This window comes from Odocoileus virginianus, chromosome 23, assembly GCF_023699985.2.
Source record: "Odocoileus virginianus isolate 20LAN1187 ecotype Illinois chromosome 23, Ovbor_1.2, whole genome shotgun sequence".
In the NCBI taxonomy this organism is placed as follows: domain Eukaryota; kingdom Metazoa; phylum Chordata; class Mammalia; order Artiodactyla; family Cervidae; genus Odocoileus; species Odocoileus virginianus.
Window position 1 is genome coordinate 36,654,623 of NC_069696.1, and position 24,005 is coordinate 36,678,627.

The window sequence follows — 24,005 nt, forward strand, 5'->3', positions numbered from 1 at the left end:
GCAGTGATTCTGGAGCCCCAAAAAATAAAGTCTGACACTGTTTCCACTGTTTCCCCATCTATTTCCCATGAAGTGATGGGACCAGATGCCATGATCTTAGTTTTCTGAATGTTGAGCTTTAAGCCAACTTTTTCACTCTCCTCTTTCACTTTCATTAGGCTTTTTAGTTCCTCTTCACTCTCTGCCATAAGGGTGGTGTCATCTGCATATCTGAGGTTATTGATATTTCTCCTGGCAATCTTGATTCCAGCTTGTGCTTCCTCCAGCCCAGCGTTTCTTATGATGTACTCTGCATATAAGTTAAATAAGCAGGATGACCATATACAGCCTTGACGTACCCCTTTCCTGTTTGGAACCAGTCTGTTGTTCCATGTCCATAAGCATAGAGTTACTCCAATTACACAGAAAGTTCTTGTGTCCCTTTAGCCTTCTATCCCCAAAGAATAAACAATGTAGTATTTCATTTAGGAAAAGATTCTTAGGTAGCCTCTAAGATGGTCCATAGTGATCCCTCCACCTTCTTAAAAAAAAAAATTTTATTTGCCTGTATCAGATCTTAGTTGTGGCATGAACGATCTTTCATTGAGGTGCACAGACTCTCTAGTTGTGGCACATGGACTCTTTACATATTAATGCTTGTGGTGTTGCAGGAAAGTGGACCCTTGCAGGGCCCAAATAGGGCTCTTGTCTAACACTCAGAAATGAATTGTCCGAGGAGACGTATGTGCTGACAAAGCAAGAGATTTTATTGGGAAGGAGTGCTCAGGCAGAGAGCAGGAGGGTGAGGGAACCCAGGAGAACTGCTCTGCCACGTGGCTCACAGTCTCAGGTTTTATGGTGATGGGATTAGTTTCTGGGTTGTCTTTGGCCAATTCTTCTGACTCAGAGTCCTTCCTGGTGGTGCACGCATTACTCAGCCAAGATGGATGCCAGTGAGAAGGATTCTGGGAGGTGGTTGAACATGTGTGTCCTTTTGACCTTTCCCGAACTCTTCTGGTTGGTGGTGGTTTACTAGTTCCTAGTTCCTTACGAGGACCTCCTGTCATAAAGTAACTCATGAAAATGGTTACTATGGTACTTGGCCAGGGTGGGCAGTTTCAGTCAGTGTGCTCTCCCTAACAGTGGCACTTGGCATGCAGGATCTTAGTTCCCTGACCAGGGATCAAACCTGCATCCCTTGCATGGCAAAGGCAGATTTTTAACCATTGGGCTTCCAGGGAAGTCTCCCTTATTTATACCCTTGGATAGCCCCCTCACCTTGAGTGCACCTTGGACCTTGGCGACCTACTCCTAACACATAAAACAGCAAAAATGATAGGATGTCACTTCTGAGAATAAGTTACAAAAAGATTGCAACTTTCATCCGGCCTGCTCTTTCTCACATCCATGTTCTATTGTTTAGACAAAAGTTAGCTGCCATTTTGTGTTGCCAGAGAAGAGTCAATTCTGAATCCATGTTGGAACTGTTTCTTTGACTTGCTTTACATTGTTTTTGTTATTATAATCATGCATAATGGCCTGCCTCAGAGGACCCTGCGCCAAGAAGAGATGGCAAGAATACACAGAAGAACTATACAAAAAAGATCTAATGACACAAATAATCACAATGGTGTGCTCACTCACCTAGAGCCAGACATCCTGGAGTGCAAAGTCAAGTGAGCCCTAGGAAGCATCCCTAAAAACAAAGCTAATGGAGGTGATGGAATTCCAGCTGAACTATTTCAAATCCTAAATATGATGCTGTGAAAGTGCTGCACTCAATATGCCAGCAAATATGGAAAAGTCAGCAGTGGCCACAGGACTGGGAAAGGTCAGTTTTCATTCCAATCCCAAAGAAAGGCAATGCCAAAGAATGTTCAAACTACTGAACAATTGCACTCATTTCACATGCTAGCAAAGTAATGCTCAAAATTCTCCAAACAAGGCTTCAATATTACATGAACTGAGAATTCTAACTCTTCAAGCTGGTTTTAGAAAAAGCAGAGGAACCAATATCAAATTGCCAACATCCATTGGGTCATAGAAAAAGCAAGAGAATTCCAGAAAAACATCTACTTCTTCTTCATTGACTATGCTAAAGCCTTTGACTCTGTGGGTTACAGTAAACTATAGAAAATTCTTGAAGAGATGGGAATACCAGACCACCTTACCTGCCTCCTGAGAAATCCGTATGCAGGTCAAGAAGCAACAATTAGAACTGGATATGAAACAATAGACTGGTTCCAAATTGGGAAAGAAGTACGTCAAGGCTGTATATTGTTATCCTGCTTATTTAACTTATAAGCAGAGTACATCATGCAAAATGCTGGGCTGGATGAAGCACAATCTGGGATCAAGATTGCCAGGAGAAATATCGATAACCTCAGATATGCAGATGACATCACCCTCATGGCAGAAAGCGAAGAGGAGCTAAAGAACCTCTTAATGAAAGTGAAAGAAAAGAGTGAATAAGCTGGCTTCAAACTCAGCATTCAAAAAACAAAGATCATGGCTTCTGGTACCACCACTTAATGGCAAATAGATGGGGGAAAAATGGAAACAATGAGAAACTTTATTTTGGGGAGTCTCCAAAATCACTGCATATGGTGACTATAGCCATGAAATTAAAAGACACTTACTCGTTGGGAGAAAAGCTATGACAAACCTAGACAGCATATTAAAAAGCAGAGACATTTACTTTGCCAACAAAGCTTCATTTAGTCAGTGCTATGGTTTTTCCTCTAGTCATGTATGGACAGGAGAGTTGGACCATAACATAGGCTGAACACTGAAGAATTGATGCTTTTGAGCTGTGGTATTGGAGAAGACTCTTGAGAGTCCCTTGGAGTGAAAGGAGATCAAACCAGTCAATCCTAAAGGAAATTAACCCTGAATATTCCTTAGAAGGACTGATGCTGAAGTTCCAATACTTTGGCCACCTGATGTGAAGAGATGGCTCACTGTAAAAAACCATGATGCTGGGAAAGATTTAAGGCAAAGAAGAGGGCAGCAGAGGATGAGATGGTTAGATAGCATCACTGACTCAAAGACATGAATTTGAGCGAACTCTGGGAGATAGTGAAGGACAGGGAAGTCTGGCATGCTTCAGTCCATGGGGTTGCAAAGAGTTGGACACGACTAAGAGACTGAAATATCAATGCCTCACTGTTAAATTAAAGTGACATTGTTTAGCTCACAGAGAGATATTCTAACCCTGCCCACCTGTGAATGGCTGCAAGAAAGAAAAGATGAAAACATCCCTTCCAGAAGCTGGCCATTCCCAGAGATGTTTTGCAAGACTGATGGCCCTTTTCACTTTACTTTCTCATTGTCTCTCTCTCTCTATTCTGCCTTCGACTTTAGCTCTTCAACACTTCTCTCTGTGGTTCTATAAAAAACCGGGCATCCAGGCTCCTATAAGATGGCTATTTGGTTGCTCAGCTGGTAAAGAATCCACCTGCAATGCAGGAGACCTGGGTTCAAGCCCTGGATTGGGAAGATCCCCTGGAGAAGGGAAAGGCTACCCACTCCAGTGTTCTGACCTGGAGGATTCCATGTAGTTAATAGTTATAGTCCATAGGGTTGCAAAAAGTTGGACATGACTTAGTGACTTTCACTTTCATTTTTAGACATTAGTCTGCCATCTCCTTGGTCAGATGGCTTTCTAAATAAAGTCGTATTCTTTGCCTCAACAGCTCATCTCTTGGAATTATTGTCCTGTCGTGTGGCAAGCAAAGTGAGCTTGGACTTGGTAACTGTTGTAGAGAATGAAGAGACCTGCATGGCAAAGAATTGAAAGAGGTTCCAGGCCAATGCCTATAAGGAACTGAGGCTCTCAGCCAATCTAACAGTTTGAGAAGCCTGAATCCTGCCAAAAATCACATGAGTGAACTTAGAAGTGGATATTTTCAATCAAGCCTTCAGGTGAGACTACAAGCTCAGCCAACACTTGACTGCAGCCTTATGACAGACCTTGAGGAGCACCCTTTTAAGCCACTTCCAGACTTCTTACCCACAGGACTATGGCATAGCAAATGCTTATTGTTTTGAGCCCTGCACGCTGACAATAATGTATGCAAGGATCTAACAATGAGCTGATAGTACATTCCAAATATACAAAGTTGGTAGGTTGTACTGAGTCATAAATGAAGAAAGAGAGGCAGTAAGTAAAGTTAAGGTCACACTGACCCAGGAAAAGGTTAAGGCAGAAAAGCACAAGGCCATAGAAATGTTAAGTGCAAAGCCAAATACAGGTGGAAACTGAAGGACAGTCTGAGTACTATGCTGGGATTCTTTAGAAGGCATATTCTGGCCAATTCAGTTCAGTTCAGTTCAGTGGCTCAGTAGTGTCTGACTCTTTGCAACACCATGAATCACAGCATGCCAGGCCTGCCTGTCCATCACCAACTCCCGGAGTCCACCCAAGCCCATGTCCATCGAGTCAGTGATGCCATCCAGCCATCTCATCCTCTGTCGTCCCCTTCTCCTCCTACCCCCGATCCCTCCCAGCATTAGGATCTTTTCCAATGAGTCAACTCTTCACATGAGGTGGCCAAAGTATTGGAGTTTCAGCTTCAACATCAGTCCCTCCAATGAACACCCAGGACTGATCTCCTTAGGATGGACTAGTTGGATCTCCTTGCAGTCCAAGGGACTCTCAAGAGTCTTCTCCAACACCACAGTTCAAAAGCATCTTCGGGGCTCAGCTTTCTTCACAGTCCAACTCTCACATCCATATATGACTACTGGAAAAACCATAGCCTTGACTAGATGGACCTTTGTTGGCAAAGTAATGTCTCTACTTTTAAATATGCTATCCAGGTTGGTCACAACTTTCCTTCCAAGGAGTAAGCGTCTTTTAATTTCATGGCTGCAATCACCATCTGCAGTGATTTTGGAGCCCCCAAAATAAAGTCTGACACTATTTCCACTGTTTCCCCATCTATTTCCCATGAAGTGATGGAACCAGAAGCCACAATCTTAGTTTTCTGAATATTGAGCTTTAAGCCAACTTTTTCACTCATTTTAATTCGTCCAGTACTTATATTCATGGGCTTATATTATAGGGTTTTCCTGGTGGCTCAGAGGTTAAAGAGTCTGCCTGCAATGCAGGAAACCTGGGTTCGATCCCTAGGTAGGGAAGATCACCTGGAGAAGAAAATGGCAACCCATTCCAGTATACTTCCCTGGAGAAACCCATGGATGGAGAAGCCTGGTGGGCTATAGTCCATGGGGTTGCAAAGGGTCGGACACGACTGAGCAACTTCACTTTCACTTTCACTTTATATTCATGGAGAAAGGGCAAGTGTTGATGATATCCACCATGGAACAGAAATGCTTCTTGATAATTGTACGCAATTGTTGATTTTAGTATTTGGGGTCAAACTAGAAGATTTCTGTTGATTATATTCTTAGGTGTTATTTTATTAGCTTAAAAGCTGTTTAATCTTAAATTAATTTTCTATAGTTCAGTTTTCTCATATATACAGTATAAACAAGGACAATGTAACTTCCTGGTTTATGGTGAATATTAAATTTTCATTAATGAGAGACAATGAGTATGGGTTAATTAATAAACAGTGTACTTGAATCTGACCTGAAAAATTAACTATCCATACATTTTGTTTTCTCTGAGATTCTTTGAAACATCTAAAAAGAACTGAGAGATTTCCTTGATGGTACAGTGGTTAAGACTCCAGGCTCCCAATGGAGGGGGCATGGGTCAATCCCTGGATGGGGAAATAAAATACTGCAAGAGATATGGCACAACCAAAAAAAAAAAAAAAAAAGGCTACAATGTGAAAGAGTTAAGGAACACAAGTTCATGTGCTTCCTGCACAGTAAGGCCAAACAAACCAAAACATTGAAGTTGGGAGCTAAGAAAGGTTTATTGCAAGGCCAGCCAAAAAGATGAGTGGCTCCTGCTCCAAAAAACCCAAACTCCCAGAAGAATTACAGCAAAGCAATTTTGAAGGCAAGTGAGGCAGGGGTGAGGTTGGTTGTTGCAGACTTCTTGGTGCAGGAATTCTTTGTTCTTGCAGAGGTCCGGGAAGGTCAGGTCATGAAGTTTCCATAAATCTCCAACAAGACAAATGTTATTCTCTGTTTTGCAACCTTTTACGTCTATGTGAATGGAATCTTAAAGATCACAGCCTTGAGAATAAGATGTCCTGTATATTTCAGGCTGTACGCAACATTATTAACTCAAAGCAAAAGCAATAGAAAATAAAAGTTAAAGTAAAACAAAACAAAACAGATATGATATAGAGTCAGATTTGTTCTCTGTAACAAAAGGCCTGAGGCTTCCTTGGTAGCTTAGCAGAAAAGAATCCACCTGCATTGCAGAAGCCAAAGAAGACAGGGGTTCGATCCCTGGTGAGGCAGACACCCTGGAGGAGGGCATGGCAACCCACTCCAGTATTCTTGCCTGGAGTAGCCCATGGGCATAAGAGCCTGGTGGGCTACAGTCCATAGTGTCGCAACGAACAGGACATGACTGAAGCGACTTAGCACGAACACACGCATAACAAAAGGCCTAGTGAAAATCTAGAAAACTTTCTACTATTTTTCATCATAATTCATTTTTCATTGTTCAGTGAATACAATCTTAATTCATAGTAGTATTATTATTTTAATTATGAAAATATTCCCACCACCAAGTCTATTAAAACATTCATAATCTCACCTTTTTTTTTATGATCTGAAGGTTTTTACTTACTTATTTTTATTGAAGTATAGTTGATTTGAAGCTTTTGAACTGTGATGTTGGAGAAGACTCTTGAGAGTGCCTTGGACTGCAAGATTTAACCAGTCGATCCTAAAGGAAATCAGGCCGGAATATTCATTGGAAAGATCGATGCTGAAGCTGAAACTCCAGTACTTTGGCCACCTGATGGAAAGAACTGACTCATTGGAAAAGGCCCTGATGCTGGGAAAGATTGAAGGCAGAAGGAGAAAGGGAAGACAGAGGATGAAATGATTAGATGGCATCACTGACTCGATGGACATGTGTTTGAGCAGGCTCCTGGAGTTGGTGATGGACAGGGAGACCTGGCGTGCTACAGTCCATGGGGTCTCAAAGAGTCAGACACAACTGAGCAACTGAACTGAACTGAACTGATAGTTGATATACCATGTTGTGTTAATTTCAGGCGTTACATCAAAGTGATTTAATCATATATATATATATATATATATATATATACACATATATATTTTTGCCAGATTTTTTTCCATTACAGGATTCCCTGGTAGCTCAGCAGGTAAAGAATCTGCCTGCAATGCAGGAGACCCCGGTTCAATTCCTGGTTCAGGAAGATCTGCTGGAGAATGGACAGGCTACCCACTCCAGTGTCCTTGAGCTTCCCTGTGGCTCAGCTGGTAAAGAATCCACCTGCACTGTGAGAAACCTGGGTTCAGTGCCTGGGTTGGGAAGATCCCTTGGAGAAGGGAAAGGCTACCCACCCCAGTATTCTGGCCTGGAGAATTCCATGGGATTAATAGTCCATGGGGTTGCAAAGGGTCGGACATGACTAAGCAACTTTCATTTTCACTAAAGTGATATCACATGATGTTTGCCTTTTTCTGTCTGACCTACTTCACTTAATATGATAAACTCTAGGTCCATCCACATTGCGGCAGATGGAATTATTTTTATTCTTTTTAATGGCTGAGTAACATTCTATTGCATATACATGCTATCCACATCTTCTTCACCCATTCATCTGTCAACAGGCATTTAGGTTGCTTTCATGTCTTGGCTATTGTAAGTAGTGCTGAGGAGGTTATCTGAGGAGGCCTTACAGAGAGTTGAGAAAAGAGAAGGAAAAGACATTAGAGAAGAGGAAAGATATACCCATCTGAATGCAGAGTTCCAAAGAACAGCAAGGAGAGATAAAGCCTTCTTAAGTGAGCAATGCAAAGATAGAGGAAAACAATAGAATGGGAAAGATTAGTGGTCTCTTCAAGAAAATTAAATACGAAGGAAACATTTCATGTAAAGATAGGCACAATAATGGACAGAAATGGCATGGACCTAGCAGAAGCAGAAGATACTAAGAACAGGTGGCAACAATATATAGAACTGCACAAAAAGGTCTTAATGACCCTGATAACCATGACGGTGTGATCACTCACCTAGAGCCAGACATCCTGGAGCGTGAAGTCAAGGGGAGGTCCTAGGAAACATCACTACAAACAAAGTTAGTGGAGATGATGGAATTCTAGCTGAGTTATTTCAAATCCCAGAAGTCAAAGTGCTACACTCAATATTTCAGCAGACTTGGAAAACTCAGCAATGACTACAGGACTGGAAAAGGTCAGTTTTCATTCCAATCTCAGAGAAGGGCAGTGCCAAAGAATGTGCAAACCACTGTACAGTTGTGTTCATTTCGCATGCCTGTATGGTTATGCTCAAAATCCTTCAAGGTAGGCTGTAGCAGTACGTGAATGAAAAACTTACAGATGTACAGCTGGGTTTGGAAAAGAGGAACCAGAGATCAAATTGCCAACATTTTTTGGATCATAGAGGAAACAAATTCCAGAAAAACATCTTCTACTTCATTGTCTATGGTAAAGCCTTTGATGTGTGGAATCACAACAAACTATGGAAAATTCTTGAAGAAATGGGAATATCAGACCACCTTACCTGCCTCCTGAGAAACTTGTATGCAGGTCAAGGAGCAACAGTTAGGACTGGGACATGGAACAATGAACTGGTTCAAAACTGGGAAAGGAGTATGTCAAGGCTGTATATTGTCATCCTGTTTATTTAACTTATATGTAGAGTACATCATGTGAAATGCCAGGCTGGATGAAGCTCAAGCTGGAATCAAGATTGCCGGGAGAAATATCAATAACCTCAGATATGCTGATAACACCACCCTAATGGCAGAAAATGAAGAGGAACTAAAGAGCCTTTCCATAAAGGTGGAAAAGGAGAGTGGAAAAAAAAATTAGCTTAAAACTCAACATTCAAAAAACTAAAATCATGGCATCCAGTCCCATCATTTCATGGCAAATAGATGGGGGGGGGGGGCAATGGAAACAATGAAGGACTTTATTTTCTTGGGCTTCAAAATCACTGTGGACAGTGATGCAGCCATGAAATTAAGACAGTTGTTCCTTGGAAGAAGAGCTATAACAAATCAATACAGCATATTAAAAAGCAGACATTACTTTGTTGACAAAGCTTTGCGTAGTCAAAGCTATGGTTTTTCCAGTAGTCATGTACAGATGTTAGGGTTGAACCATAAAGACGGCTGAGCCCTGAAGAACTGATGCTTTCGAATTGTGGTGCTGGAGAAGACTCTTGAGAGTCCCTTGGACAGCAAAGAGATCAAACTAGTCAATCATAAAGGAAATCAACCCTGAGTACTTTTTGGAAAGGCTGATGCTGAAGTTGAAGCTATGATATTTTGGCCACCTGATGTGAAAAGCCACCTCATTGGAAAAGATCCTGATGCTGGGAAAGATTGAGGGGCAGGAGGAGAAGAGTCGACAGAGGATGAGATAGTTGGATGGTATCACTGACTCAATGGACATGACTTTGAGCAAGCTCCAAGTGATGGTGAAGGACAGGAAAGCCTTGTGTGCTGTAGTCCATGGGGTTGCAGAGTCGGACACAACTGAATAGCTGAACAACAGCAACAGGAACATTAAGATGCATGTGTCTTTTCAAATTAGCATTTTTGTGTTTCCTGGATATATACGTAGGAGTGGGATTGCTGGATCACGTGGTGACTCTGTTTTTAGTTTTCGGAGGAACCTCTATGCTGTTGTCCTTGTTGTCTGTACCAATTTATTAATATATTCCCACTAACAGTGGGCTTCCTGGTGGTTCAGATGGTAAAGCGTGTGTCTGCAATGCTGGAGACCCAGGTTCGATCCCTGGGTCAGGAAGATCCCCTGGAGAAGGAAATGGCAACCCACTTCAGTACTGTTGGCTGGAAAATCCCATGGACAGAGGAGCCTGGTAGGATACAGTCCATGAGGTTGCAAAGAGTCGGACATGAGTGAGCTACTTTACTTTACTTTACTTTTAACAGTGTAGGAGGATTCCCTTTTCTGTATACCCTCTCCAGACATCTTTGCATGTGCCTGTTGGCCATCTGTATATCTTCTTTGGAGAAATGTCTATTTAAATCTTCTGCCCATTTTTTGATTGGGTTGTTTGTTTTTTTGATATTGAGTTGTATGGGCTGTTTGTGTATTTTGGAAATTAATCACTTGTCGGTTGCATCATTTGCAAATATTTTCTCCCATTCTGGAGGGTCTGTTTTCATTTTGTTTATGGTTTCCTTTGCTGTGCAAAAGCTTTTAAGTTTAATTAGGTCCCATTTGTTTATTTTTGCTTCTATTTCTGTTATTCTAGGAGACAGAGTCAAAAAAATATTATTGCAATTTACATCAAAGAATTTTCTGCTTATATTTTCTTCCAGGAGTTTTATAGTTCACATTTAGGTCTTTAATCCATTCTATTTTTATATGTGGTGATAGAGAATGTGCTATTCTCATTCTTTTACATGTAGCTGACCTTTTCCCCTACAACCACTTATCCAAAAGACTTTCTTTTCTCTACTGTATATTCTTGCCTCCCACCACATACTGAATTAGTACATCCATCACCTCAAATATTTGTCTTCTTTGTTGTTAAACCATTTAAATTCTACTCTTTTAGCAAATTTCAACTATATAATACAATTTCAATTACTATTTAATATAGAGTTATCAACATAGTCACCATGTTTTACATTAGATCTTCTATCTTATTCTTATTTATAAGATCTTCTACCTTATTTATAAGATCTTCTATCTTATTTATAGCTGAAAGTTTGTGTTTTTCTCAAATTTTCCCTATTCCTCCTCCTCCCAGTCCCTGGTAAACAATTATCTACTCTGTTTCTATGAATCTAACTTTTTTTTGGTTTAGATTTTGCATATAAGTGATACCATGCCAAATGTGTCTTTCCTCTGTCTTTCATGTTTCACTTAATATAATATTGCCAAGTTTCATCCAAGTTGTTGCAAATGGGAGGATTTTCTTCTTCCTCCTAGCTGAATAATGTTCCATGTAAATATCTTCTTTATACATTCATCTGTTGGACACAAGTAATTTCCATACTTTGGCTATTGTGAATAATGCTGCAATGAACATGCAAGTGCAGGTATCTCTTTGATATTCTGTTTTCATTACCTTTGAGTATATAGCCAAAAGTCAGGTTACTGGATGATGTTGTAGTTCTATTTTTTCATTTTTGAGAAACCTCCATACTGTTTCTATAGGGACTATACCCTATACATTCCCACCGACACGGCACAGTGGTTCCCTTTTCCCTCTATCCTTGCCAACACTTGTCATCTTTGGTCTTCTTGATGATAGCCATTCTAATAGACATGAAGTGATAGATATCTCACTGTCATTTTGACTTGCAACAGAGAAATCCCCAATGATTAGCGATGCTGAGCACCTTTTCATGTACTTGTTGGCCATTTGTGTGTATCCTTTGGAAAAATCTCTATTCAGATCCTCTACTCATTTTAAAATTCAATTAATAAATATAATGATTTTATAAATAAATCCTAATACATTGAAAAATGTAAATGCACATTGTTTCCATACTCCTTTTCTTTGACCCAGATCAAAGTTTTTCTAAATTTCTCTCTACAGTTAATGTCTGTGTAGCATGATGGGATGAGGTCCAGATTCCAATTCTTATGGCTAGTCCAATTTAAAGTTTTCAGGCAGCCCATGTCAAAATCCAGAAACTGTTAAAAATAAAACCAAATCAAAAAAGCTGTATCCAGTAAGAGTTTATTGTGCATAGAAGAATAGTTTTAAAACTGGGAGTTTTCAAGTGAACGGTGGCATTAAGCACAGAGACATGTTATAGGATGGCTTATATATTGAAAACACAAAAACTATTTAATCTTTATAATCACTGGTTATAGTAGTGGGGTTTTTCCAAATGACAAGGGATTTGTTAAAAGTGATCTTCATATGCCATTTTAGGCAACATAAAACAATTTAGATCAATTTAGGTTTAGTTTATGATTTTCAAGGGCATTTACAATCCAAGTTAAGTTTCGCTTACTCTGCAGAAGAAGCTATACTAGGTTTTTGCTTATGTGGCTTAACTGGTTCTGTCTGCTCAGGAAATTTTTAAGTGTGAGCTCAATTTTGTATTTTAACACCTTTATTCTTGTTCACTCGAGAAATTAACTTAAATGCTTTCCCTTAAACAATGAGCAATTAAGGAAGGATACAAAACACCTGCCCACCAAAAGCATAAGCAGACAAGTACAAAATTAAAAGTTAAATTTGAACCATGTGATGCTGAAGCAAAATCATTTCATACAGCATCTCATACAACCTTCATTTAAGGATGAAACTTTTAGTTAAAGAAAGAGCCTGAATGAGAACTCAAGTTGCCTCATTATACTCATTGGTCATTTAATTACCATATATTTATTAAGCACAACATTGTGCCAAACACTAGTAAGTGCTCATTAGACAAAAAGAACGAGATAGATAAGATTTCAGCCCTTGCCAAGCTTACAATCCAGTGGGAAACAGACTACAAAAATTGAATAAGGAAACTGTATTATAATAAATTGCATTAAATGCTATAAAGATAAAACTAAGACTGCTTTATAAAAGAAAAAAAGAGGGGAAATAACTAAAACAGATCAGATGGCTTAGTTTCTCTTAAAAGAGATAACATTTAAGTAGAAAACTAAAGGATGCTAGATAGCCTACTATGGTTGTTTCAGGGAAAAGCTTCAGGAAGAGGGAAGACCATGTGAAAGCCTGGGATAAGAAAGAAGGTGTGTATTCCAGGACTAGAGAAAATGCCTGGATACTAGGAGCTCAGTAAGTAAAGGGTGCAGCTTGTCTTGTCTTTAGCATCCTTAAAAAAAGAAAAAAAAAAAAAACCCTTGCACTGCAACCCAGTAAATAAAATACTTGAGAATACCCTCTTTTCTGGGGCTTCCCTGGTGGCTCAGTGGTAAGGAATCTGCCTGCCAATGCAGGAGATGTGAGTTTGATCCCTGGGTCAGGAAGATCCCCTGGAGAAGGAAATGGCAACCCACTCCAATATTCTTGCCTGGGAAATCCATGGACAGAAAACCTGGTGGGCTACAGTCAATAGTGTCACAATGAGTCCAATGCGACTAAGCAACAGCTTCTATGATGGAAAAGCTGAGCAGAATCCGACCTAAATGAATGCATTAGCATGTGAAGGGACCAGAACTATACCTGGCTCATAATAGGTACTCAACAATGTTGGCTTCAAAAAAGACAATAATAAGAAGCCTTATTCTTCCTCCCTCAACTTTCCAGGTGTTTCCTCAGGAGATTCAGAGAAATACCTTGGCTTCCAAAGAACAGAGCTTGGTAATCACTACACTGTTGTTGCTGCTTCACAGAGGAATATGAAATTCTGAAACTATTGTTCCTAAAATCAACTAAATACAAGGGGTATGAAGGAACCTTGATTAGTAAGAAATTCTGAGTAAAAGTTGCCTATGGGTCTTGATTTATGGAGAATCTTGAACAACACAAGATGTTAAGAGAGAAGGAGCAGTGTGAAGAATCTCAGATAAGGCCCAACTGGTGCAGTAAATGAAGTAAAAATGAGAGCAACCAAGAAAAGATAGATAGATGGCAAAATGCAATCTGGTCCAGTGCTTTTCAAACATTCAGGCATGAGGATCACCTGAAAAAGTAAAAACAGCTCCAGAGCTTCTGATTTAGCAGATCCAAGCTGGGTCTTGAGAATTCGTACTTCTAACAAGTTCCTAGATGAAGCTGGTACTGCTAGCCTGAGGACCGCACTTTGAGACCCACTGGTCCAGATCTTAGAAACCTGAAAAAATTAAGAAGCAAATGGAGGGACAGGTCATACTCAACTATGAGGTCCTTTTGACTGAATCTCACATAGTTACAGGTGGGTGAGGGTCAGCCACTCACATGCACTCTCCCTACAAGGTTACAGTGAAAGCATGTCTGTGAAGCCCTGCTCTATAAATTCAATATACTCTCTGTCACTTTAGATAATCAGAGCACACCTAGCCAACAAGTTCTTTCAGTTAATCAGGATAAGAGTCAGGCTCACAGACCCCAGATCCTCTGAGCTGATGGCTGGATGCAGGTTGTTTATGGATCAAGATTTGGATGCTGACCTTTAGGTCCACAGGCTTCCAGAGCTCTGTTCATGAAAGCATGGGAACATTCCTAAAATACTTCAGCCAATCCACTTTTCTTGAATATCACTAATTACACTAATAAAAATAAAATTTTAAAACTCACTATGATAATTTGTAAAGATGCTGGGCTTTCAGAAGCAGAGAACTCAAGTTTATAGTGCCAACTTCTAGATTATAGCCTTCCTAGTAAAATGTTAGATACTCCCATTGGTGCACTACCCTATAGGACACTTACTCTGCTTATCCTAATGTGTTTGATGACAATTACTTTGTAAGAATCACAAGACATTGTAAAGCGAGCACGAGAAAAAGAGAGCAAGCCGGGCAGTCAGGCAGAGAAAGATTTACTACAGGAAGATAAAAAGTGAGTAGCTTTAGAGAGAAATCAGTGCTCCCCCTTTTACAGCCAATCTTTCTTATACCCTATTGATGGGAAATTGTGCCCTGAAGGAAGGGACCCTTAGCTTATCTTTAGTTTGCAGCTGGGGTCTTGTGATCACATAGTCGGAGGGGTCTCATGGTCGGGTGGTCTTGTAGTCTTGAGAAACTGGCACCAGCAGGGAAAACCAGGATGTCTCCTTAAGGAAAAACCAGGATGCCACCAGGGCAATGTGACCACTGTGACTTCATCCCCTGTTTGTCAGGTCACCACAATGGGCCATAATTTTAACAATACACTATGAGTCTCTTGTGGATCCTAATAGATACGGTAAAATTTCAAAAGTGAAAAATGATTTTTAATAAAGTTGAGGAAAGATAATATTCACAGATATAATGGAAAGTGGGGGTATACTCTCATTTTTTTGGCCATGTGGCTCATGTAATCCTAGTTCCCTGACCAGAGATCAAACATCCGAAGTGAAAGCACATAGTCCTAACCACTGGGCCACCAGGGAAATCCCAGGGTATATTCTGATTTAGCTTAGCATGTTGTTGGTGGACGAAGAATGATCTGGGGAAGAGGAGATCTTAAAATTCTTTAAGCTCTGATTGCAATAGTGCCTGCGCCTGCTCTCTCTTCTTCCTTTCTCACCCTCCCAGCTCCTTCATGAGACACCTTCTTTAAATAACTTGTGCTGCGATGTGTCAGTGTGCTATTTATGGTGCTTTATCCTGAGTCAGATAGAGTGGAGGACCAGTTAGACAGAGTCACAGAGCACGAATCTGTGAGTAGGGAGGTTCACCACGTGTATCATCTTCCAAACAGTACCATTTTGAGATTAAAAGGAGGTGTGAAAAATAATTTATGGATACTTCCAAGATTTTTGAAATTAATGTGTATTGATCAACAAATTATATTATTTTGGTGGATCTATGAAAAAAATTTAATTCCAAACTATTTTCAAAATAATATTCTAAGAAATAAAAAATAAGACCTATCTGTATATGTTAGACCAAAAAATAAAAATTTGTTGATTATACAAATATTAAAAATACATGAGCAAAATAATTATCTTAGGTACATATTCACATATCTTAATCAAGTCTTCTTCTATTTTTCAGCTTTATTGAGGAATAATAGATAAATAAAATTGCTCACATTTAAAGTACAACATGATGATTTGACATACATATATACTTTGTGAAATGATCACCACAATCAGTTTATCTAATACATCCATCCACTCATATAGCTATCTGTGTGTGTGTATGTCTGTGTGTGTGGTAAAAATACTTAAGGTCTCCTCATGGCAAATTTCAAACACACAACAAAGTAATATTTACTACAATCACCATGTGGTACATTAGCTCCCCAGAACTTATGCTTCTGACAAATGAATCCTTTGACTAGCATTTCCCATCTTCCCACATCCACCTTTCCCCTCAACTCTCTGGCCCTGGTAAACATCATTCTGTTCTATTTATATGAATCAACTTAAAAAAAAATTGATTCCACAAATAAGCAGGATCACACAGTTTTTGTCTTTCGTTGGCTAATTCCACTTAGCATTATGTCCTCTGGATTCATTCCTATTTTTTCAAATAGCAGAGTCTCCTTTCTTCTTCACTATATGTATGTGTGTGTGTGTATGTGTGTGTGTGATAAATCACATCTTTATCCATTCATCTGTTACAGACATGTAGTTTGTTTCCATATCTTGGCTACTGTGAGCAATGCTGCAATGAACATGGGAGTGCAGCTACCTCTTGCAGATGACAACTGTTTCTTTCAGATACAGGTATACCTCAAAGATATTGTGAATGCAGTTGCAGACCACTGAACTAAAAAGTTGCAATAAAGCGAATCCATGATTTTTTTTTTTTTTGGTTTCCCAGTGTATATAAAAGTTATCTTTACACTATATTGTATACTCTTAAGTGCACATGTTGTCTTTAAAAACAATGGACATACCTTAATTTAAAAATACTTTATTGCTAAAAAATGCCAACCATCATCCGAGTCTTCAGGAAGTCATAGTCACATTTGGACAAGTGGAGGGGCTTGGCCAAGTGTGATGATGGTTGCTGACTGATCAGGGTAGTAGCTGTGACAATTTCTTAAAACAAGACAACAATGAAGTTTGCCACATTGATTGACTCTTCCTTTTATGAGCAATTTCTCTATAGCATACAATGCTGTTAGATGACATTTTACTCACAGTAGAAATGCTTTCAAAATTGAAGTCAATTCTCTCAAACCCTGCCACTGCTTTATTAACTAAATATATGTACTGTTCTAAATTCTTTGTTGTCATTTCAATGGTCTTCACATCATCTTCACCAGGAAAGATTCTATCTCAAGAAACCACTTTCTTCATTCATAAGAAACAACTCCTCATCCATTGGAGTTTTGTCACAAGTTGTAGCATTCAGCCACGTCTTTAGGCTCCACTTCTAATTCTAGAATCTAGGATAGTGAATATTTTCCAGAAGGTTTTCAATTTACTTTGCCCAGATTCAATCAGAGGAATAACCATCTACGGTAAGTTATAGCCTCACAAAATGTGCTTCTTAAATAATAAATTTGGAAAATTGAAATTACTCTGTGATCCATGGGTTGTAGAATGGCTGTTATGTTAGCAGACATGAAAACATTAATCTGGCTGTACATTTCCAGCAGAGCTTTTGGATAATGAGCTCCATTCTATATGCCAGGAAGAATATTTGTGATTCATGGAAAGAGGGCAAAATATCAATATTGATAGGAGTTTGGAGGCAAGTAATTCCAGCCCTCATGGATGACTTTCAGAGGTTTAAGACTTCAGTGAAGGAAGTAACTGTAGATGTAATGCAAATAGCAAAGGAATTAAAATTAGAGGTATTTTTAAACTGAGGTATGCACATTTTTTTAGACATAATATGGTCATACACTTAATAGCCTATAAGTATCAGTTTAGTTCAATTCAGCCTCTCAGTCGTGTCCGACTCTGCGACCCCATGGACAGCAGCATGCCAGGACTCCCTATTCATCACCAGTTCCCAGAACTTGCTCAAACTCATATCCATCGAGTCGGTGATGACATCCAACCATCTCATCCTCTGCCGTCCCCTTTTCTTCCTGCTTTCAATCTTTCCCAGAATCAGAGTCTTTTCCAATTATTCAGTTCTTCACATCAGGTGGCCAAAGTATTGGATTTTCAGCCTCAGCATCAGTCCTTCCAATGAATATTCAGGACTGATTTCCTTTAGGATTGACTGGTTTGATCTCCTTGCTGTCCAAGGGACTCTCAAGAATCTTCTCCAACACCACAGTTTGAAAGCATTAATTCTTCAGTGATCAGCTTCCTTCATGGTCCAACTCTCACATCCATACATGACTACCAGAAAAACCATAGCTTGACTAGACAGACCTTCGTTGGCAAAGCAGTGTCTTTGCTTTTTAATATGCTGTCTAGGTTGGTCATAGCTTTTCTTCCAAGGAGCAAGTGTCTTAATTTCATGGCTGCAGTCACCATCTGCAGTGATTTCGGAGCCCAAGAAAATACAGTCTGTCACTGTTTCCATTGTTTCCCCATCTTTTTGCCACGAAGTGTTGGGACTGCAAGCCATGATCTTAGTTTTTTGAATGCTGAGTTTTGTGTGTTTTTTTTTTTCACTTTTTTTTTCCATTTATTTTTATTAGTTGGAGGCTAATTACTTTACAATATTGTAGTGGTTTTTGTCATATATTGACATGAATCAGCCATGGATTTACATGTATTCCCCATCCCACCTCCCTCTCCACCCTATCCCTCTGGGTCTGCCCAGTGCACCAGGCCCGAGAACTTGTCTCATGCATCCAACCTGGGCTGGTGATCTGTTTCATCCGAGATAATAAACATGTTTTGATGCAGTTCTCTCGAAACATCCCACCCTTGCCTTCTCCCACAGAGTCCAAAAGTCTGTTCTGTACATCTGTAAGCCAGCTTTTTCACTCTCCTCTTTCACTTTCATCAAGAGGCTCTTCAGTTCCTCTTCACTTCCTGCCATAAAGCTTGTATCATCTGCATATCTGAAGTTATTGATATTTCTCTATGCAATCTTGATTCCAGCTTGTGCTTTATCCAGCCTGGCAATTTGCATGACGTACTCTGCATATAAGTTAAATAAGCAGGGTGACAATATACAGTCCTGACGTACTCCTTTTCACTTTCACTTTATCAGTTGAAGAAGCAGTAAAATAATTTTATAGATAGGGGAGACATACAACATGAGCAAAGATGTTCCTACATGCCAGAGACTTATATGTTTATTTGGAGACACAAAAGCCATAATGTTGGAGCATGGGGTGAAAGTAAAAATAGTTTGTGAAAATAAAGACTAACTGAATGAGAACAAGCAAAAGTTATTCAGAGCTTGCTATAGCAAGGGAATCAGTCACCATCATTTGTGTTTGGCAGAGACTCCAAGGCAGGCAGATGAGTGGGAAAACTTTATAGTGGAAAAAAGAGAAGACTTTGGTTAGTAACTGCCAGCTTCCCTAATTTTCGCCGTGGATTCCGACTAGGAACCAACCGGAGAAAGCCAGTTATGCTCTTCTAACCAATCACACAGGATGTTTCATTTCTAGTTAGCTGGTCACCAGCTTCTCCATGCCAACAACCTTTGATCATAACATACCTGGAGGTGTCCCTTTTTCCACTATAAAGATTTCCCTCTACCTCTGCCTGCCTTGTCTTTATTAAATTGCGAGTAATTGTGGCTGACTTCACAATAGCAAGCTCTGCATAAGGAGCCTTTTCTTTTTCTCATTTGGGTGGTCTTTGTTTATTTCCACACAGTCAAGTTTAAGCTACTATCTGGACCTTCTCAGATCTCCTCTTCAACTCTTGCCTCCTCCAATAATATAGTGAAGTCCCTTAGTCATGCCCAACTCTTTGCGACCCCATGGACTGTAACCTACCAGGCTCCTCTGTCCGTGGGATTGTCCAGGCAAGAATACTGGGGTTGGTTGCCATTTCCTTCTCCAGGGGATCTTCCCAACCCAGGGATCGAACCCAGGTCTCCTGCATTGTAGGCAGACGCTTTTACCGTCTGAGCCACCAGGGTGATACCAGTTACCTGGTGCTAGTGGTAAAGAACCCATCCGCCAATGCAGAAGATGTAAGAGATGCAGGTTCAACCCCTAGGTCCACTGGAGCAGGGCATGGCAACCCACTGCAGTATTCTTGCCTGCAGAATCCCATGGACAGAGGGGCCTGGTGGGCTACAGTCCATGGGGTCACAAAAGTTGGACATGACTGAAGCGACTTAGCATGCACTCATGCATATATCTAAATCTTCTAAAACATACAAAATAATACAGTGTTGCATTACTTGTAGCTGCCACTGTTGGTGCCCCTATCCATGTTCCTGACACTATAGTATATCCTTGGCTGATTTCCAATGGTCTGAGGGTTTTCTCTGATGGCCTGCATTTAAACATCCACCCAGGAGTCCCTGACCACTTACTGAAGGCAATTGGTGTATAAATACCTCAGCTTTCTCATCACTCTGGTGGGATGAATGAGAGGCCTGCTTTCTACACAAATTCCCAGAGTTCCCCAGCAGGATTAAGCTGCAGTTGCTCACAATAGCAGCTGACTTGATAACTCATTGTTTCTTTAATTGCCTTCCTTTTCATCTTTGTCTCACTTCTCTATTCCTCTAACCTAAGATCACATCTCAAATAAATTACTTGCTTTCAGATCTTTTCTTTAGCATCTGCTTCAGTGGAAACCCAAGTGAATATAGCGTTTGGATTAAGAATAACCCAAATCACCTTTATTCTAATAACTAACAACTGGAGAAAGAAGAGGAGGCCACCCCCCAATAAGTTTTCACTGTGATATATGTCATGAAAAAATAAAGAAAAGAAAAAGGAGAGAATTGGTAATGCCATAATAATTTAAAGTATAACATGTATCTAATTCATTAAACAATTTTCTAATGAGAATAAGTTGCATTTAAGACTTTTGAATGAACACAAAATTAAATGTAGATTTCAATGCAAATGGTTAAAGACAGAATCAATAGCAAAAATAATGTTTTGGAAGAGTTTAATTTCTTCGTGGAATGGAAGAAAACTCGACCAGAAATCTATCATTTATGGTAAATGGGGAGTTTCACCAATAGTTAAATAAAGAAGCCAATGTTTTAGCAGTGGTTCTCAAATGTTTTTGACTCAGAACACATTAATACTTTTAAAAATTATTGAGAACTTTAATGAAATTTTATTTACACAGTTTATATTTATCAATATTTATTGTATTACAAATTAAACTAAGAACTTAAAAGGTTTATCTATAATCCATCTTATTTTTTTGTTTTACAGCAATTTTATTTTTTTAAGTATACATTTTATTTATTTTATTAAAATTATTTATTTATTTTACTTTACAACATTGTATTGGTTTTGCCATACATTGACTTGAATCCACCATGGGTGTACATGTGTTCCCCATCCTGAACCCCCCTCCCTACTCCCTCCCCATCCCATCCCTCTGGGTCATCCTAGTGCACCAGCCCTGAGCATCCTGTATCATGCCTTGAACTGGACTGGCGATTCATTTCACATATGATAATTTACATGTTTCAATGCCACTCTCCCATATCATCCTGCCCTCATCCTCTCCCACAGAGTCCAAAAGGCTGTTCTACACATCTGTGTCTCTCTTGCTGTCTCGCATACAGGGTTATCATTACCATCTTTCTAAATTCCATATATATGTGTTAGTATACTGTATTGCTGTTTTTCTTTCTGGCTTACTTCACTCTGTATAATGGGCTCCAGTTTCATCCATCTCATTAGAACTGATTCAAATGTATTCTTTTTAATGGCTGAGTAATATTCCACTGTGTATATGTACCACAGCTTCCTTATCCATTTGTCTGCTGATGGGCATCTAGGTTGCTTCCATGTCCTGGCTATTATAAACAGTGCTGTGATGAACATTGGGAGTACACGTGTCTCTTTCAGTTCTGGTTTCCTCGGTGTGTATGCCCAGGAGTGGGATTGCTGGGTCATATGGCAGTTCTATTTCCAGTTTTTTAAGGAATCTCCACACTGTTCTCCATAGTGGCTGTACTAGTTTGCATTCCCACCAACAGTGTAAGAGGGTTCCCTTTTCTCCACACCCTCTCCAGCATTTATTGCTTGTAGATTTTGGATACAATAATCCATCTTAAATTGCAATAAATAATTGTGGAAAACACCATTTATTATTGAAAAATAATAAACCTCCCAAAACAATTCTCTCTGAGAATGGAGGCATTGTTTTACATTTTTACAAATCTCTTTGATGTTTAGCCAACCAGAAGACAGCTTGATTCTCATATCTGCCATAGATTCATTCTGTTATACCAATGTTATGCAGCCTCTGGAACACTTCATTCTACATTTATAAGAGAAAGAAAGTAAAAAAAAAATAAATAAATAATGGCATAGCATTATTTTGAAAATAGTTTTGACCTTCTGGAACCCCTGTAAAGATTTGAGAGTTCCTCAGGGTCTCTGAACTACACTGGAAGAACTATTGCATAAAAGGATACACAAATCAGGACACACACATTCCAATGAATATTGTTACACCATAGGAGGTAGATGTTGAGATACCCAGTCTTTCTTGTCTTGGCCTTTGGTACCTTTCTAACCTCGGGAGCTACTTCATTATCTCCTTATAAGGAAGTAACACCCTCTTGCTAACTGACAAGTCTCCAACATCTGTTGCTCATATTCTTCCTTTTGCTATTTATTGCTGCTGCACATGCACCCTGTGCATAAGGATAAGGACTTTCCAGTTTCTGAAGCACAGAGGCTTGGGGGAATGGAGCAGGGGAAATATGCCAGCCACTGGTAGGAATCTGACAGGTCCAGCTTTTGGAGCATGACTAATCTTCACATGACTTGACCATATTTCTTTGGTTGAATCATGGAGGGAGAGTCAAGCTTCTTTCTCTTATAGCAAAGTGATTCAGTTATACATGTGTGTCTGTGTGTATATATATATATATATATATATATATACATATATATATATATATGCATTCTTTTTTAATATTCTTTTCCACTATGGTTTATCTCAGAATATTGTATATATTTCCCTGTGTTATGCAGTAGAACCTTGTTGCTTACCCATATTGTTCCCTTCTTAATACAGGCTAGGCAGCAGGGAAGTTGTATCATTTATATTACATATTTTTCATTACAAAAGAGAGACATTATCTTTCATTTTTCAATTAAAATTGATATGATATACATATATGTAGCAAAAACATTCCTGCATGCTAAAGTCACTTGAGTCATGTCAGACTGTTTGTGACCCTATGGACTTAGCTCCTCTCTCCATGGGATTCTCCAGGCAAGAGTACTGAAGTGGGTTGCCATGCTCTCCTCCAGGGGACCTTCCCAACCTAGAGATTAAACCTGCATCTCTTACCTCTCCTGCATTGCCAGGTGGATTCTTTACCACTAGCACCACCTGGGAAGCTCAAAGTATCTTTCCAACAAGCTAATTCATCCTATAGACTGCAACTTTGTATCCTTTAATCAACATCTCCCCATTTACCCCACCTCTCTTTCCCGCCAAAACTAAAAATAGAACCATATGACCCAGCAATGTATCACTGTATATATACTCAAAAGAAATAAAATCAGTACCTCAAAGAGACATCTGCACACCCAGGTACATTGCAGTATTATTCACAATAGCCAAGAGATGAAAAAAGAAATAAATACCCAAGTATCTGTTGAGAGATGGATAAAGAAAACTGCAGTGTGATATACACAGGTACGTACACACATGCACATATACAGTGGAATGTTATTCAGCTTTGAAAATGAAGGAAATCTTGCCATTTGCAAAAACCTGGAGACGGTATGCTAAGTGAAAGAAGCCAGACACAGAAAGAAAAAAAAAACAAAAACGTGTGATCTCATGAGTATGTGAAATCTAAAAAAAGTCAAACAGAAGTGGAGAGTAGAAGAGAGACATTCCGTAACTCCAAAATTTTAAGAGTAAACAAAACATACAACTGCAACTGGAACTGTCGACTTAAAAAATGCACAACTTGAGAGCTGTGAGTTAAGTCTTATGGGGAGCAAAATGAGGACTGCAGTCTAGGAGACAGCACCTCAGAGAGCTCTGAGAAACGGTTCCAAAGAGCTAGGGAGGAAAGATCAGTATATATGTGATTTTGGTGAAGGGGGAATAGATGCAATTAAGTAAATATTTTCCCAGAAATTTTCTGCTGGTCTTGTGAAGCTTTGCTAGTCATGAGAAACAATAGTCACTTTGAAGGATTTTAGTGCCTTTCTAGATATGGGAGATAACAAGAATTGGGCTCATAACATCGGGGCCTAAAAATATCCAACTATCTGAAGACCTGCCCTGCTAGTTTTTTCTCTGAGCAGAGTGCCT

At 39.5% G+C, this 24,005-nt stretch overlaps 1 long non-coding RNA gene across 2 annotated transcripts in view; it reads right to left on the minus strand.

Moving 5' to 3' along the window:
• LOC139030624 (uncharacterized) overlaps positions 1-14,799 on the minus strand; it is a 49,161-nt gene extending 34,362 nt beyond the window's left edge. For both annotated transcript variants that reach the window (XR_011483016.1, XR_011483015.1), the window contains exons 1-2: positions 13,698-14,799; positions 6,698-6,796 (exon numbers count right to left, since the gene is read on the minus strand). This is a non-coding gene — a long non-coding RNA (uncharacterized lncRNA). The remainder of the gene's footprint in view (positions 1-6,697; positions 6,797-13,697) is intronic.
• Between the last annotated feature and the right edge of the window lie 9,206 nt (positions 14,800-24,005).